The sequence below is a fragment of the Sminthopsis crassicaudata genome, chromosome 4, assembly GCF_048593235.1.
Source record: "Sminthopsis crassicaudata isolate SCR6 chromosome 4, ASM4859323v1, whole genome shotgun sequence".
NCBI lineage: Eukaryota > Metazoa > Chordata > Mammalia > Dasyuromorphia > Dasyuridae > Sminthopsis > Sminthopsis crassicaudata.
In genome coordinates, this window is record NC_133620.1 from 63,945,246 (window position 1) to 63,962,269 (window position 17,024).

General features: G+C 33.1%; 1 protein-coding gene across 1 annotated transcript in view; it reads right to left on the reverse strand.

The window, feature by feature from the left end:
• COP1 (COP1 E3 ubiquitin ligase) overlaps positions 1-17,024 on the reverse strand; it is a 253,868-nt gene that overhangs the window by 82,750 nt on the left and 154,094 nt on the right.

Here is a 17,024-nt window from a genome sequence, read left to right on the forward strand (position 1 = left end):
AGCAGGCAGTCAATCACAATATGAAGGCATGCTTTATATCACTGTTGATTAAATATACTACAAATATTCAAATGTATCTTACAACTGTCAGATTGATAGAGATGACAAAATCAGAAAATGACTGTTGAAGGGGCTTGATGGAAGGATGGATTAACTAAGGCAGTGCTGGTATAGGCATGAATTAGTTCAACCATTTTATAAAGCAATTTGCAACTATATTCCCCAAATTACTAATCTATGAATATCCCTTTACCCAGAAATAGCAAAAGACAGGGGAAAAAATAACCTATATGTACAAAAATATTCACATCATTTTTTTTTTTAAGTAAAGAATTAGAAAATAAGGAGTAGTTATATACTGGAGAATATCTGAAAAAATTATGACATAAAAGTAATAGGTATTTTTACACTGCAAAAAAATGACAGATTCAGAGAGTTGGGGAAGATTTCAGATGAAAGAGAATAAGGAAAAAATTAATATGCCATTTAAAGAAAAACAACTTTTAAGAACTTATGAACTCTAAGTAATGCAATAACCATAACTTTTTAAATAAATGTTTTCTAGTTATTGACAGAAAAAATGGACTAGATGAAAACAAGACATACTTTTCAGACATGGATAATATGTGGTGGATTCATTTTGTGAAATTATGTTTATTTTTACAAAAGAATTTTTCTAATTGGGTACTGGAAATTAAAAGGAAAAGGGCACGGAATGAAGATGCCCAAAAAATGGGGGATAGATAATATTAAAAATTACAGAGCAAGTCTATTTTTTAAAAATATTAAGAGCTCCAAGCAATGCTGTATTTCTAATCAAGTCAACTAAAAAAAATGAAAAATGGATACCGATTATCATCAGCTCTTAAATAAGTTTATGTACAAAATACTGTACTAAGTGCTGAGGATACAAATAGAAAAGTAAGACAGTCTACTTTCAAGGAGATCACATTCTAATAAAGAACACAATCACCATCAAATTTATAAAATATAAAATATTGTAAAATAGATATAAAACATCTCTGAAACTGCAAAGATGAGAATGTAAGTTAACAGAAAGACAAAAATAAGCAAGACAGAATTGGAATTAGCATGATAAATTTATCACAAACTAAAAAAAAACCCATGTTGAACTTCATATAACAAAGTTATAATTTCAAATATAATCCTCTTTTACATTTTTTAAAGTATAAAACAGGGGAAAGTAAAATAAAACAGAACAGAACATTTTTGAGTGCCCAGCAAAGCATCAGGGAGGATTCAAAAGATTTAACTTCCTAGTTTAAAGAAAAATGTATAATATAAGAAATTATATTTATCAGTGTCCATCTTTTCTTTATTTCCTTGTAGGTTATTCTTCTGTTCTCTGCTGGGCACCTTTTTTTTTAAACTTTATTCTTTTTCACTCCTTTCTTCCCCTTCCTTTATTTCCCAAAGTTATATAATTTATTTACGTATACATATGCAGATATATACATACACACATATACACACAGAGCTGCATACTATCCCCCTATATATAGGACATACGAATATATTCACATCAACTCACAGACTTGCTCATATATACATATATCTATATGCACATAGAGAAAGATGCATATATATCTACATATATGCAGACATTTGCCCATATATAAACATGCATCTAAATTTTTTTTATAATGTAAATTTCTCTCGCATCTTTTTTTTTTTTTTTTTTTTTTTGGAAAGGCAATTGGGGTGAACTGTCCCAATGGACCAGATTCACTGTGTCTCAGGTCAGATTTGAAATCAGGTCCTCCTGACCCAGGCCAGTGTGTTATCCATGGCTCCATCTAGCTGCACTCTTTTAAATGATTCTTTTAAGTTGGACTTAAAATCAATGATCTAAGATCAATGAATAACTAGCTGTATTTTTCTTTTCTAATAAATTGTACTCCAGATTCTTGCTGTAATGGTGTATATATATTTTTTTCCTTTCCTTGTTCATTCTTCTGCTTTAATTCTGCTCCTTGACTTGCCTTGCTATTACTTAACTTTCTCCTATCCATGGAACCCTCATCTTCCATCTTTTGCTTCCCCCTCCACCCCGATCTCTCTCATTTCTTTACCAAAAAGCATTATATAGAGTGTTAGCACTTTACATACCCCCTATTGCTTATTCAACCCATTCCCAATATGGGTAGATTTTCAGAAAAAGCCCTCTTCCCACCTCTAATGTCTGTCTTTTCTTCCTCTGCACATCATTAGAGTAACAATTATTTTTATCTTTTTGAGTGGTTTTGCTTTTTAGAGCCTTATATTCAACTCTGTCCCAATCTTTCTTTTGCTCAACTGCTAATATCAACTTAAACCTATGGTATATATTTCCATGCAAAATAATTTCTCTACTTGAAACTTGAAATTGATCTATTATTCGTTTTTAAATGTTAAATTTTCTATTGAGTTAAGAGTTTGGTTGAAAGTCCCGAAAATCTGCAGATTTGTTAAATGTCCATTTTTAATTCGATATTATGGATAATTTTGCTGGATGTGCTATTTTTTGCTACAGGCCTAGTTCTTTTGATTGCCCATAGATATGATTCCAGAACCTGTGTATTTGAATTTTCTTGTTTCTTGAAAAATTTTCTCTTTGATTTGAGGGTTTCAAAATTTGGCCATATCCCCGTGTTTTAAACAAAGAATCTCAAATTGGATTTTTTCCTATTTCTACTTTTCCCTCATATTCTTTCACTCCAGGACAATTTTCTTGGATGATTTCTTGCATTACTGTGTCACGAATTTTATTTTTTTAAGTCAGCTTTCAAGTAGTCCAATTATTTTTTTCTCCTCTTGATCTATTTCTCCAGATGTGTTACTTGCCTTATGTCTCACATTCTGTTCTATTTTTTCATTCTTTATATTGTTTTGTTATTTCTTAAGTCTCTTACAACTTCACTAACTTTCCCTTGCCAAATTCTCATTTTCTTTAAAAATTTATTTGGAAAAATGAAGAAAAACAAACAAAAAAAAAGCATTATAAAAAAGAACAGTTATATACTTAGCAGAACATCAGAGAGGATTCAAAATACATAACAAATAACAGATCAATAAAGTATACATATGTATGTGTATATGCATATTTTTAGTATTAGAAATTATATTTATGAAATGTCCATTTTTTTCTTTATTTCATTGTAAACTATCCTTTGATCCTCTGCTGCTCATTTTTAAACTTTTTTTTTCCTCTTACATTCTCCTCCCACCCTCAAGCAAGCTACAATTTATATTTATGTATACATTATATATATATATATATATATATGTATATATATATATATATATATATATATATATATATATACACATACACACTCCACATACATTCTTCCTACTCCTGCTGCCTCTAAATTCTACTCCATAACTTGCCTAGCTATTAACTTCCCATACCTAAGGATTCCTCTTGTCATCTTCCTTCATCTTTTGCTTCTCCATCTTCCCATCTTTTAACCCATTATTTTATAAATTTTGGAGGGTGCTATACTCTTCATGCTAAATTGCCTACTGAACCCATTCCCAATTTGAGTAGGATTTCAGAACTACGAGCTCTCCTCCCCTTGCCCCATGCCTGTGTGTCTATTCTTCCTCTGTATAATGTTATAATAGTAATGTTGTAACATTACTATTTTTACCTTAACTCTGCCAACCTGTCTTGAGCCACCCTCTTGATGTCTTAAACATATAACATATATATGTAAGAAATAAAATAATTTGTCCATGTTTAAAACACTTTTTCCATGTTAAGTTCCTTAAAATTAATCTTTCATATTGGTTCTTATGTTAATTTTTCTGTTTAGTTAGGGTTTGCTTGACAGGAAATCCTGAAAGTCTGCAAGTTCATTTTATGTCAGTTTTTCTTCTCATTCAAAATTATTTTGCTGGATATATTTTTGGCTGCATGCCTCACTCTTTTTGTCAGTAGATATGATTCCAGGACCTGTGATCTTTTATTATAGCTGCTAAGTCTTCTACAATTCTAATTGTAACTCCATTGTTATGTTTTTCTTTTGTTTCCTCCAAATCCTCTTTGAAATGATGTAATAGTATTTGTGTTTTCCACAAAGGATCTTTGGGGTAGTGATTGGTAGATTTTTTCCATTTATATTTTCCCCTTATGTTCTATCACCCCAGGATAATTTTCTTGGATACTTATTGTATCGAAGTTCTATTTTTAGTTAGAACTTTCTGGCAGTTCAATTCTTTTATTTTCTCTTCTTGATCTGTTCTCCAGATGTCATTTTTTCTTGTTTCTCATTCTATATAATCTGTTTTGTTATTTCTTGATCTCTCATAGCTAGTTTCTCTTTGCCCAATTCTAATTTTGAAAGAATTATTTTCATCTTTGAGACTGTACCTCCTCTTCTAATTGGTTTAACTTTTTTCCCATAATCTTTTCTGGGATGATTTTTTTTTTTTAAGTTTTCCTGTCTCTCATTTGATTTTTTAATTTTTTAAGTTCTATAAATTTTCTCTGAGCATTTCACATTACTCTATGGGGTAGGTGCTTTTTACTAAAATGTCCTCCTCTGACGAACACCCATCTTCCCTGTTTCTACAGTATGTTTCATTGGTGAGGGAGGGTTCTTTCTTCTTTGCCAATTCATATTTTTTTTTAATAAGTAGTATTGTATAAGCACCTTTAATTGTGGGGGCTGGGGGAATGGAACCTCAAGCTTCCCTTCAGCTTTCCACTTTTGACCAGCAACCCCATATCAAGAGCTCCACCATCTTTCAAGTGTTCACGGTTATCAGTGTCCCCTGCCCCTCTACTTCAGCATTCACTGGGTGCTGGTTCCTTCTCACCTGGGCTGTATTTCAGAAGCACAGCTAAACCTGGCGTTCCCAACCAGTGAAAGTTCCCTCAGTCTTCCTAGACTCAGACTCCAACTCCAAAAACAATCTGAGAGGTGAAAGTCTCTATGCTTCCTGCAGAGGCTCCAGCCATACCAGCTAGCCCAAGGGATCCTCACTTTGTTTCCAAGGAAACAGGTGTTTTCACTTCAGACAGGTTAATCCCAGGTCTTTCTGTAGACCTTCCCAGGTTGTATCAGAAGGCCCTCTATTCTGTCCCAAGTCGTCTTGATTTTTCACCAGTTATGTTCACCCTGAGGTACAATATTTTCCTATTTGTGGAGGAAGTAGGGAGAGCTTGAAATTTACCATCCTACTTTGCCATTTTCCCAGAATCTTCCCTGCCCAAATCTCATTTTCAGAGAGTTTTTTTTAATATTTAAGATATATGTGTTTTTCTAGTTGGTTAACTTTTTTCACAATCTTGGGATTTTTTCTTAATTATTATTTTAGTCTTTCCTCAATGTCTCTCATTTGATTTTTGAATTCTTTTTTGTTCTATAAATTCTCTGTGGACAGGCAGCCATTTAATATTAGTCTGAGATAGAAAAAAATTTTTTTTTTTTTTTTTTTTTTTTTTTTACTTCAGTATCCTCCTCTGAAGATGAACCCTGGTCTTTCCTAAGTCCTATATAAAGTTTCTAGGGTTGGGTGCTTTCTTCTTTTTAAAAAATGATAAGTATTAGTGTAAGTACTTCTAATGGCAGTAGAGGGATGATGTCTGTAACTTCACTTCAGCTCTTCCCTTTGACCTAAAACCCCAAACTAAGAGCTCCTACAAGTACCCACAGCCAGCAGCAACCCTGTCCCACTGCTTTTGCACTCACTGGGTGTGCTGGCTATTTCTCCCGCTGGGCTAAGTTTCTCCAGCACAGATGGGCCGGTGTTCCTGATCAGCTGAGGTTCACTCAAGTCTTAAGACACCCTTCCTCCCTCTTCACAGAATCCAAGAGGTAGAAGTTTCTGTGGTTCCTGCTGAGGTTCCAGCCAAACCCAGTTAGACCTAAGGCCATACTGGGTGTTTCTTAGGAGTTAGCCTAGCTAATCCCTGGCGTGGGGTCTTTTTTTTTTGGGGGGGGGGGAGGAGATACATATCTTCTTGAGTTGTTCCAGGAGAACCCCTGTTCTGCCCCAAGTCTTCCTGATTTTTCACCAGTCCCTATTAGCTGTGAAGTTTAAACTTGTTTTGTTTGTGGGAGAAATCAGGAGAATTTGAAATTTAATGACCTACTTTACCATCTTCTCAAAATCTTCCCTGAATCCATTTTTTAAAATATTGATACATTCCTGTTTAACAAGAGAATGAGGGTACAATAGATGGTAGAATATGGCAAATATAAGTAAAATGTCAGAATAGAATGAGGGAGGCAGAATGCAGTGGAAAGAATTTTTTTTCCCTTTAGATGAAGTGGGGAGAATTTTTTTCCTTTTAAAAAATGTGAAACAAAATGTTAGAAGATGGCAAGAATTTGATAGTTACATTGAAAGAGAAATTCAAAGTGGTAAGCTTGCAGACAAAGTTGATGATAACCTTTTATTTTAGATACAGCAATTAAAAATGCCTCTTTGACTGGTACACTTTAAATCTGGCAGAGTTTGTCATTCCCAACCACTGTCTAGCAGTCTTCTCACTTTAGTAATGTCTCCATGATATGGTTTCCCTTTCTGAATACTGATTTCTTACTGAAAACCTCCATTTGGCAAAGAATATGTGGAGTATTCATTCTCATTCCTGATTTGGCTCTGTCTGATTCCCCCAATTATTTCTATACCTTCTACTTTCTATCTCTGCTTTTCAACTTCCTTCTATGTGTTGTCTTCTCCCATTAGAATGTGAGCTCCTTGAGGACAGAGAATGTAGGGTTTTTTTGCTTTGTATTTGTATTTTCACTTCTTAATACAATACATGGCACATAGTAAATGCTTAATAAATGCCTGCTCTCACTTATCTATTAGTGAAGGTCGATAAGAAATATATATTTTTCTGCTGAGCATTATCATCATAATTATTCTGTCAGAAGAATCCTGTGGAGAACAAGTAGAAATTTGGTTTCAAAATATGGATAATGAGAGAAGGGTGTCCTGAAATCTACAGGAAACATTCTAAATATCTTACATATAAAATCTTTAATTATATAGACAAAATGTTGAGAATAGGAGTAAAGATGGAGACAGAAAATAAATACTTTTTAAGTATGTTTAGGCATCTGGAGGTAGCATGAAAATTATTATTGAAACTTTATATTTACATGTAACCCGGATGATGATAGTATACAATACAGAAAATCCATTCAAAATCTTGAAAATTGATTAGTGCTGTCAGAAAATAAATGCCAAAGGCAGTTAAGTGTTATTGCTGAGGCATTACAATGAGGCATAGCAATGATTATAATGATTCATAACTTGTATCACTAACTTCAGGGGGGGGAGATGTTATACCTTTTAAAAAAGTATTAGATTATCTGCATTTATCCAAAAATGATTGTAATTTATATTATGTTTCAATTCAGTAAGCATGCAAATAGACTATTTTATTAACATCTAAGACAGTAGCTGGTTTGATGGTTTTCCCTTCAGTGCAAAAAAAAAAAAAAAGATAATTAAACCCTTTCTCTACTCCTTTCAACTTGACATAGTGTTTGGCAAAAAAAAAAAAAAAAAAAAAAAAAACCCTTTCAAATTTAAAAAATACATTTAAAAAAGATTAATCCTCTCTTTTCCAATTCTGTCATTACATGCTTATTAGAATATATATATATATATATATATATATATATATATATATATATATATTTTTTTTTTTTTTTTTTTTCCTTTGAGGACTGTTACGTGCTGTTGTCTCCAGAGACTGCCGATTGCTCTCTGGTCTAGAGGAGAGACTTCTTCCTCCAGAGAGCCGATCTAACTCTGACCTAGAACAGAGACTCTATCTCTGGAGTGCTGCCCTCTTTTATCCTCCCAGAGAATGGGTATGGGATAACGCAAGGGTTTCTGGGAAAAATTACTTCAACCAATGAACTCACTCCTCCTAAGCATGCAAGCTCCTCCCCAGGAATTCACAAGTAAAACTCCCCTTAAAGGCGGGAACTAGAGAATTGTCAAGTACCGATTTAGCACCTAGTAAGAACCTAATATCTCATTATCTCATTAGCAGTCAGTAGAACCTAACAGAGGACTTCTTTAGCCCCATCTCAGAAAATTGAATACATTGTTTCATTACAACTTTCACATTATTTACTGTTTCTATGATTTTTTTTTGACCCACACAATATTTAGAATTTTTTTGCTAAGTATCAACTTAGACCTTTATTTTTTTATTGGTCATTGAACTGATTGTTTTTATTGTGTAATAATCTATAAGGGAAGTGCTTATTATTTTTGCCTTTTCTCATTCAATTTGTATTATCTTTGTAGCTAATACATGATAAATTTTTATAAAAATTTCACAAGGTACTCAGAAAACCATAAACTTTTTAGCAGTTCTATTGGCTATTTCTCATGCAATTTGTTCAGCTCTATATTTCCTTATTTATTTCTGTTAGAATTATTCAAAATTGAGAGACACTGAAATCTCCAGCCACTGTTATGATTTATGTCTTATAATCCAGTTAATTTTTCCTTTATGAATTTTACTAAGGCATAGGATACTAGGGTTTTTTAATTATGATAAATGAGCATAATGTGATTTCTTGGTTTATCTCTACTCAGTTCTGAATGTTAGTTTTTGCTTTGAATGATAACTTAATTACAAATTACTCCTTTTTTTGGAATCACTTGATGTGCTAATATTAAAAAAAAGCCTTCATTTTTATCTTTTTTACTTGTGCTTTTTAAATTAAATGTTTATTTTTAGATTTACATTCTTTGTCTTTGTTTTTAAATGTGTTTCTTGTAAGTAACAGATTGTGGGTCTTTTTTTCTTATTGAATCTGATACTTTCATTTAATTGGATTGTTTACAAATAGTTGAAGAAATAAGGAACGCAAAAGGGAAAGGAAAAAAGAGAAACCAAACTGAACATAGAATTTCTGAGAATAAACAGTAAGGAGTGAAAAAGTTTTCTTAAAATTTGGGATATGTTCCTTCTCTATCCCAGGAACAGAGCTCAACTTTCTAAAAAATGCCCCCTTGCACCCCCCCACACAAATCCCTGACTACAGAAAATTACTATGGCAACCAAAAGACTCAAAGCAAAATGTCAGAAGGCAACAATGTCAAAAGCCCTACATGTGGAATTTTAAAAGGGATTGGTCTCAAACCCAGAATGTTCTTTTGGAAGAACTCAAAAAGGATTTTAAAAATCAATTAGAAAAAAAAAGAAGAAAAATGGGGGGGGGGATGAGATTTATGTAAGTGAATTATCCAAAAAAAAAAAAAGTCAACAATTTGGAAAAGGCAACACCAAATTATTAAAGAAAACAATGACTTAAAAAAAATAAAATTGGCCAAATAGAAAAAAGATAATCCACTGAAGAAAAGTCCTTTAAAAATAAAATTGGCCAAATGGAAAAGAAGACACCACAGCTAACTGAAGAAAATAATTCCTTAAAAATTAGAATTGGGCAAATGGAAGCTAATGACTCTGAGAAATCAAGAATGAGTCAAAAAAAATCAAAATATGTAAATAATAGAAGAAAATGTCTAATACCTCAATGGAAAAAAATCTGACCTGGAAAACAGATTCAGGAGATATAATTTAAGAATTACTTCCCTGAAGTCCATGATTTAAAAAAAGGGGGGGGGAGGGGGATAGGGGAGAGACTGAATGGTATCTTTCAAAAAATCATCAAGGAAAACTGCCCTGATATCTAAGAACAAGAGGGTAAAATACACCAATAACCTTTTAAAGCAGATTCCAAAATGAAAACTCCAAAACTACAATACGGTAGCCCAATTACAAAATTATCAAGTCAAGAAGAAAATACAGTAAGCAGCCAGAAATAAATGATTCAAATATCAAAGAGCCACAAACAGGATTAAATAGGATTTAACAGCTCCTACATAATCAGAGGGCTTAGAATATGATATTTTGAAAGGCAAAGAAGCTCGGATTGCAACCAAGAATCAATTGAGCATAATCATTCAAGGGAAAATATGGATATTTAATAAAATAGGGGGCTTTCAAACTTTCCTGATAAAATGATCAGTTAAACGGAAAATTTTATCTTTAAGTATAAGATTCAAGAGAAGCATAAAAAGGTAAACCCAAATGAAAAAACAAACAAACATGTTATTCAAAAAAGATTAAACTATTTACCATCCCTACATGGAGTGATAATACTTGTAACTATTGATTAATGTGTCTCTTTTAAGACAATTAGAAGGAGTATCCAAAGTTGAAAGGTGTGGGTATAAGATGACTTTGACTTGCTATTAAAAAAAAAAAAAAAAAAAAAAAGAGAGGGTGGTGAAAAAAAAAAGAATTGCACTGAGAGAAGAAGAAAGGGAGAGGCAAAGTACAGTAAACTTCATCACCAAAGTACTAAGCATCATTAAACAGTTCAAGTATATTATTTTATAAGTACAAATGGTACCCCAAAATATCCATTAAAAGATTCTTTGACATGAAGCCTAAAGACTACTGACTTGTAGCTGAAATGTCCTTTATAAGTTGTTTCCCCTTACAAGATGGGTTCCTTTAGAGTCAAATTGGTCCTCTTTTTTTTTTTTTTTTTTTTTTTTAAATTAGCATGGAGGTGGTAAAATGGATAGAATGTTAGACTTGGAAGCTGAAAGAATTGAATCCAAAACTTAATATCTTAAGATATTAGTTATGTGACTTAAATGTCACCAATCCTCTTTCAGACCATTCACTCATTTGAAAAATGGGGATAATAACAGCACCAACCTTCTAGAATTGTGGAGAGGATTAAATGAGTTATTATTAAAGTGCTACAAGCTTTAAAATACTATATGCTGCTGCTGCTGCTGCTGTTGAATCATTCAGTCAATGTGACCTCATGGACCACCTGGCCAGGTCTGTCCATAGGATTTTCTAGGCAAAAATACTGGAGTAGTTTGCCACTTCGTTCTTCAATGTATTAAGGCAAACAGAAGTCAAGGGACATACCCAGGGTCACATAGCCAGTAAATTTCTGAGGTGGGATTTGAATTCAGGTTTTCCTAATATCAGACCCAACTTTCTTCCCGCTGAATGATCTAGCTTGCTTCCTAGAAAGCTAGAAATTAAATAAGTTGCCCAGCTGGTAAGTGAAGTGCTCAAAGCTGATTTAGAATTAGGTCTTACTGATACCAGAACCAGGGCTCTACCCATTAGCTGCCACTATATGTTGGATAGGTACTAAGTACTAACAAGTATGATTTGAATCTGCAATGCAAAATATGCAATAAGTAAACACTTCTTGATTCACTCATTCATATTCTATTAATAGGTGACAGTATAGATAATTTAAAATTAGCAGAAATGGAGGTAAGAATTCTTGGCACAATAGGGAAATAGGAAGTATGAATTACAATGGGCAGAGAAGCAAAAAAAAAAACCAAAACTCAAAAACAATTATCTGTCATTATAGATATAACAATCATTTAGTAAAAGTAAGAATCCTTAAAGCAAATATTAAACTGTAATGACTGGGGCACACATAATATCTATCTTTTAAATCTAACTAGTATATTTCAAATCCTAATCCATTTCTTTTATGAAGCACATCATCACCAAATAAGATTTAATAAATACCTTTAAGAGGATAATCCTACATTATACAATACTATAATTGCTCTGCATCATTATAGAAGTTACATTTCTCTTATAAAGATAATACACTTTACTATCATTATGAGAGCATGTAGTTATTTTTCCACATTAGTAACAGATTATCAGAGCACTTCCTTGCAGTTGTACTATAAAGATTTTATAAGTTTAAGATTTTCAAACATAGGAAACAGAATGTCCCCCTGTACTTTTTGGGAAAAAAACTTATTACAAATAGCAATTGAGATAACAACATTTGGTATAAGAATTCATTATTTGAAAAAAACTGTTGGGAAAACTGGAAATTAGTATGGCAGAAATTAGATATGGATCCACACTTAACACCATATACCAAGATAAGATCAAAATGGGTCCATGATTTAGGCATAAAGAATGAGATCATAAATAGATTAAAGGAAAAGAGGATAGTCTACCTCTCAGACTTGTGGAAAAGGAAGGAATTTATGACCAAAGGAGAACTAGAGATCATTATTGATCACAAAATAGAAGATTTTAATTACATCAAATTAAAAAGCTTCTGTACAAACAAAACTAATGCAAACAAGATTAGAAGGGAAGTAACAAATTGGGAAAATATTTTTACAATTAAAGGTTCTGATAAAGGTCTCATTTCCAACTATCACTTTTTGCAGATGACATGATGGTATACTTAGAGAACCCCAAAGACTCTGCTAAAAAGCTACTAGAAATAATTCAAAATTTCAGCAAAGTGGCAGGATACAAAATAAATCCACATAAATCCTCGGCATTTTTATATATCACTAACAAAATGCAACAGCAAGAGATACAAAGAGAAATTCCATTCCAAACAAATGTTGAGAGTATAAAATATTTGGGAATCCATCTACCAAAGAAAAGTCAGGAATTATATGAGAAAAATTACAAAACACTTGCCACAAAAATAAAATCAGATTTAAATAATTGGAAAGACATTCAGTGCTCTTGGATAGGCCGAGCGAATATAATAAAGATGACAATACTCCCCAAACTAATCTATTTATTTAGTGCTATACCAATCAGACTCCCAAGAAACTATTTTAATGACCTAGAAAAAATAACAACAAAATTCATATGGAAGAATAAAAGGTCAAGAATTGCAAGGGAACTAATGAAAAAAAACTCAGAGGAAGGTGGTCTAAGTGTACCTGATCTAAAGCTATATTATATAGCAGCAGTCACCAAAACCATTTGGTATTGGCTACGAAATAGACCGGTAGATCAGTGGAACAGATTAGATACAAAGGACAAAAAAGGGTACATCTATAGCAATCTAATCTTTGACAAACCCAAAGATTCCAACATTAGGGATAAAAATTCATTATTCGGAAAAAACTGTTGGGAAAACTGGAAATTAGTATGGCAGAAATTAGATATGGATCCACACTTAACACCATATACCAAGATAAGATCAAAATGAGTCCATGATTTAGGCATAAAGAGGGAGATAATAAATAGATTAGAGGAACAGAGGATAATCTACCTCTCAGACTTGTGGAGGAGGAAGGAATTTATGACCAGAGGAGAACTAGAGATCATTATTGATCACAAAATAGAAGATTTTGATTACATCAAACTAAAAAGTTTCTGTACAAATAATACTAATGCAAACAAGATTAGAAGGGAAGTAACAAATTGGGAAAATATTTTTACAATTAAAGGTTCTGATAAAGGTCTCATTTCCAACTATCACTTTTTGCAGATGACATGATGGTATACTTAGAGAACCCCAAAGACTCTGCTAAAAAGCTACTAGAAATAATTCAAAATTTCAGCAAAGTGGCAGGATACAAAATAAATCCACATAAATCCTCGGCATTTTTATATATCACTAACAAAATGCAACAGCAAGAGATACAAAGAGAAATTCCATTCCAAACAAATGTTGAGAGTATAAAATATTTGGGAATCCATCTACCAAAGAAAAGTCAGGAATTATATGAGAAAAATTACAAAACACTTGCCACAAAAATAAAATCAGATTTAAATAATTGGAAAGACATTCAGTGCTCTTGGATAGGCCGAGCGAATATAATAAAGATGACAATACTCCCCAAACTAATCTATCTATTTAGTGCTATACCAATCAGACTCCCAAGAAACTATTTTAATGACCTAGAAAAAATAACAACAAAATTCATATGGAAGAATAAAAGGTCAAGAATTGCAAGGGAACTAATGAAAAAAAACTCAGAGGAAGGTGGTCTAAGTGTACCTGATCTAAAGCTATATTATATAGCAGCAGTCACCAAAACCATTTGGTATTGGCTACGAAATAGACCGGTAGATCAGTGGAACAGATTAGATACAAAGGACAAAAAAGGGTACATCTATAGCAATCTAATCTTTGACAAACCCAAAGATTCCAACATTAGGGATAAAAATTCATTATTCGGAAAAAACTGTTGGGAAAACTGGAAATTAGTATGGCAGAAATTAGATATGGATCCACACTTAACACCATATACCAAGATAAGATCAAAATGGGTCCATGATTTAGGCATAAAGAGGGAGATAATAAATAGATTAGAGGAACAGAGGATAGTCTACCTCTCAGACTTGTGGAGGAGGAAGGAATTTATGACCAGAGGAGAACTAGAGATCATTATTGATCACAAAATAGAAGATTTTGATTACATCAAACTAAAAAGTTTCTGTACAAATAATACTAATGCAAACAAGATTAGAAGGGAAGTAACAAATTGGGAAAATATTTTTAAAAACAAAGGTTCTGACAAAGGTCTCATTTCCAAAATATATAGAGAACTGACCCTAATTTATAAGAAACCGAACCATTCTCCAATTGATAAATGGTCAAAGGATATGAACAGACAATTCTCAGAGGAAGAAATTGAAACTATATCCACTCACATGAAAGAGTGTTCCAAATCACTACTGATCAGAGAAATGCAAATTAAGACCACTCTGAGATACCACTACACACCTGTCAGATTGGCTAAGATGACAGGAACAAATAATGACAAATGTTGGAGGGGATGTGGGGAAACTGGGACACTAATACATTGCTGGTGGAGTTGTGAAAGAATCCAGCCATTCTGGAGAGCAATCTGGAATTATGCCCAAAAAGTTATCAAACTGTGCATACCCTTTGACCCAGCAGCGCTACTACTGGGATTATATCCCAAAGAAATACTAAAGAGCGGAAAGAGACATATATGTGCCAAAATGTTTGTGGCAGCTCTTTTTGTTGTAGCTAGAAACTGGAGGATGAATGGATGTCCATCAGTTGGAGAATGGTTGGGTAAATTGTGGTATATGAAGGTTATGGAATATTATTGCTCGGTAAGAAATGACCAGCAGGAGGAATATAGAGAGGCCTGGAGAGACTTAAATCAACTGATGCTGAGTGAAATGAGCAGAACCAGAAGATCACTGTACACTTCAACAACAATACTGTATGAGGATGTATTCTGATGGAAGTGGAAATCTTCAACATAAAGAAGATCCAACTCACTTCCAGTTGATCAATGATGGACAGAGGTAGCTGCACCCAGAGAAGAAACACTGGGAGGGGAATGAAAATTGTTAGCACTAATATCTGACTGCCCAGGTTGCATGTACCTTCGGATTCTAATGTTTATTGTGCAACAAGAAAATGATATTCGCACACATGTATTGTACCTAGACTATATTGTAACACATGTAAAATGTATGGTATTGCCTGTCGTCGGGGGGAGGGAATAGAGGGAGGGGGGGTAAATTGGAAAAATGAATACAAGGGATAATATTATAAAATATATATATATATAAAAAAAAAAAAAAAAAGGTCTCATTTCCAAAATATATAGAGAACTGACTCTAATTTATAAAAAATCAAACCATTCTCCAATCAATAAATGGTCAAAGGATATGAACAATTTTCAGAGGATGAAATTGAAACTATATCCACTCATATGAAAGAGTGTTCCAAATCACTATTGATCAGAGAAATGCAAATTAAGATAACTCTGAGATACCACTACACACCTGTCAGATTGGCTAAAATGAGAGGAAAAGATAATGATGAATGTTGGAGGGGCTGTGGGAAAACTGGGACACTGATGCATTGTTGGTGGAGTTGTGAAAGAATCCAGCCATTCTGGAGAGCAATCTGGAATTATGCCCAAAAAGTTATCAAAATGTGCATACCCTTTGATCCAGCAGTGCTACTACCGGGCTTATATCCCAAAGAAATACTAAAGGGAAAGGGACCTGTATGTGCCAAAATGTTTGTGGCAGCCCTTTTTGTAATGGCTAGAAACTGGAAAATGAATGGATGTCCATCAATTGGAGAATGGTTGGGTAAATTATGGTATATGAAGGTTATGGAATATTATTGCTCTGTAAGAAATGACCAGCAGGATGAATACAGAGAGGTTTGGAGAAACTTGCATGAACTGATGCTGAGTGAAATGAGCAGAACCAGGAGATCACTATACACTTCAACAACAATAGTGTATGAAGACATATTCTGATTGAAGTGGATAGGTTCAACATAAAGAAGATCCAATTCACTTCCAGTTGATCAATGATGGACAGAAACAACTACACCCAGAGAAGGAGCACTGGGAATTAAATGTAAACTGTTAGCACTACTGTTTTTCTACCCAGGTTACTTATACCTTCGGAATCCAATTCTTAAAATGCAACAAGAAAATTGGATTTACACACATATATTGTATCTAGGTTATACTGTAACACATTTAATATGTATGGGATTGCCTGTCATCTAGGGGAGGGAGTAGAGGGAGGTAGGGGAAAATTTGGAAAAATGAATACAAGGGATGTTGTAAAAAAAAAATTATCTATGCATATGTACTGTCAAAAATTTATAATTATAAAATTAATTTTTAAAAAGTTAAAAAAATAGTATTTGATTTTTTTTTTAAATGGAATTATCTAAGAATCTGATTTAACAAGGCAATGTCCATGTACAAGGTTAAATCCTATACAATTTCTTGATATGTACAATCACAGAAACATTGATGTAAAATGATCTTCTGATTGCTAATCAACAAAGAATAAAATCGAGGGGCATATAATAGCCAAAGACGGCTGACACCATTACTGAGAATTTCAACCAAGTACAAGTGGGAAGGAAAAACATCACTCCAGGTCTTTCTGCAAATGACATTTTGTTTACTGCAATTACCACTAAGGACCTCAAAAGTGAAAATCACAAATCTGGCAAGCCTGCCTTACCAATCCATACAAGGAAAACTAAATGAATATTTACCTCTTTTACTGAAAGTATATTACCCGTCATCTCTCCTGTTAGATTGTGAACTCCTTGATAATAGGGAATTGCCTTTCACCTCTTTTTGCATCCCCAGAACTTACCACAATATCTGGCATATAGTAAATGCTTAATAAAATATTGATTGACTGACTTACTAACACAATTACACAATTTGGAAGTGAA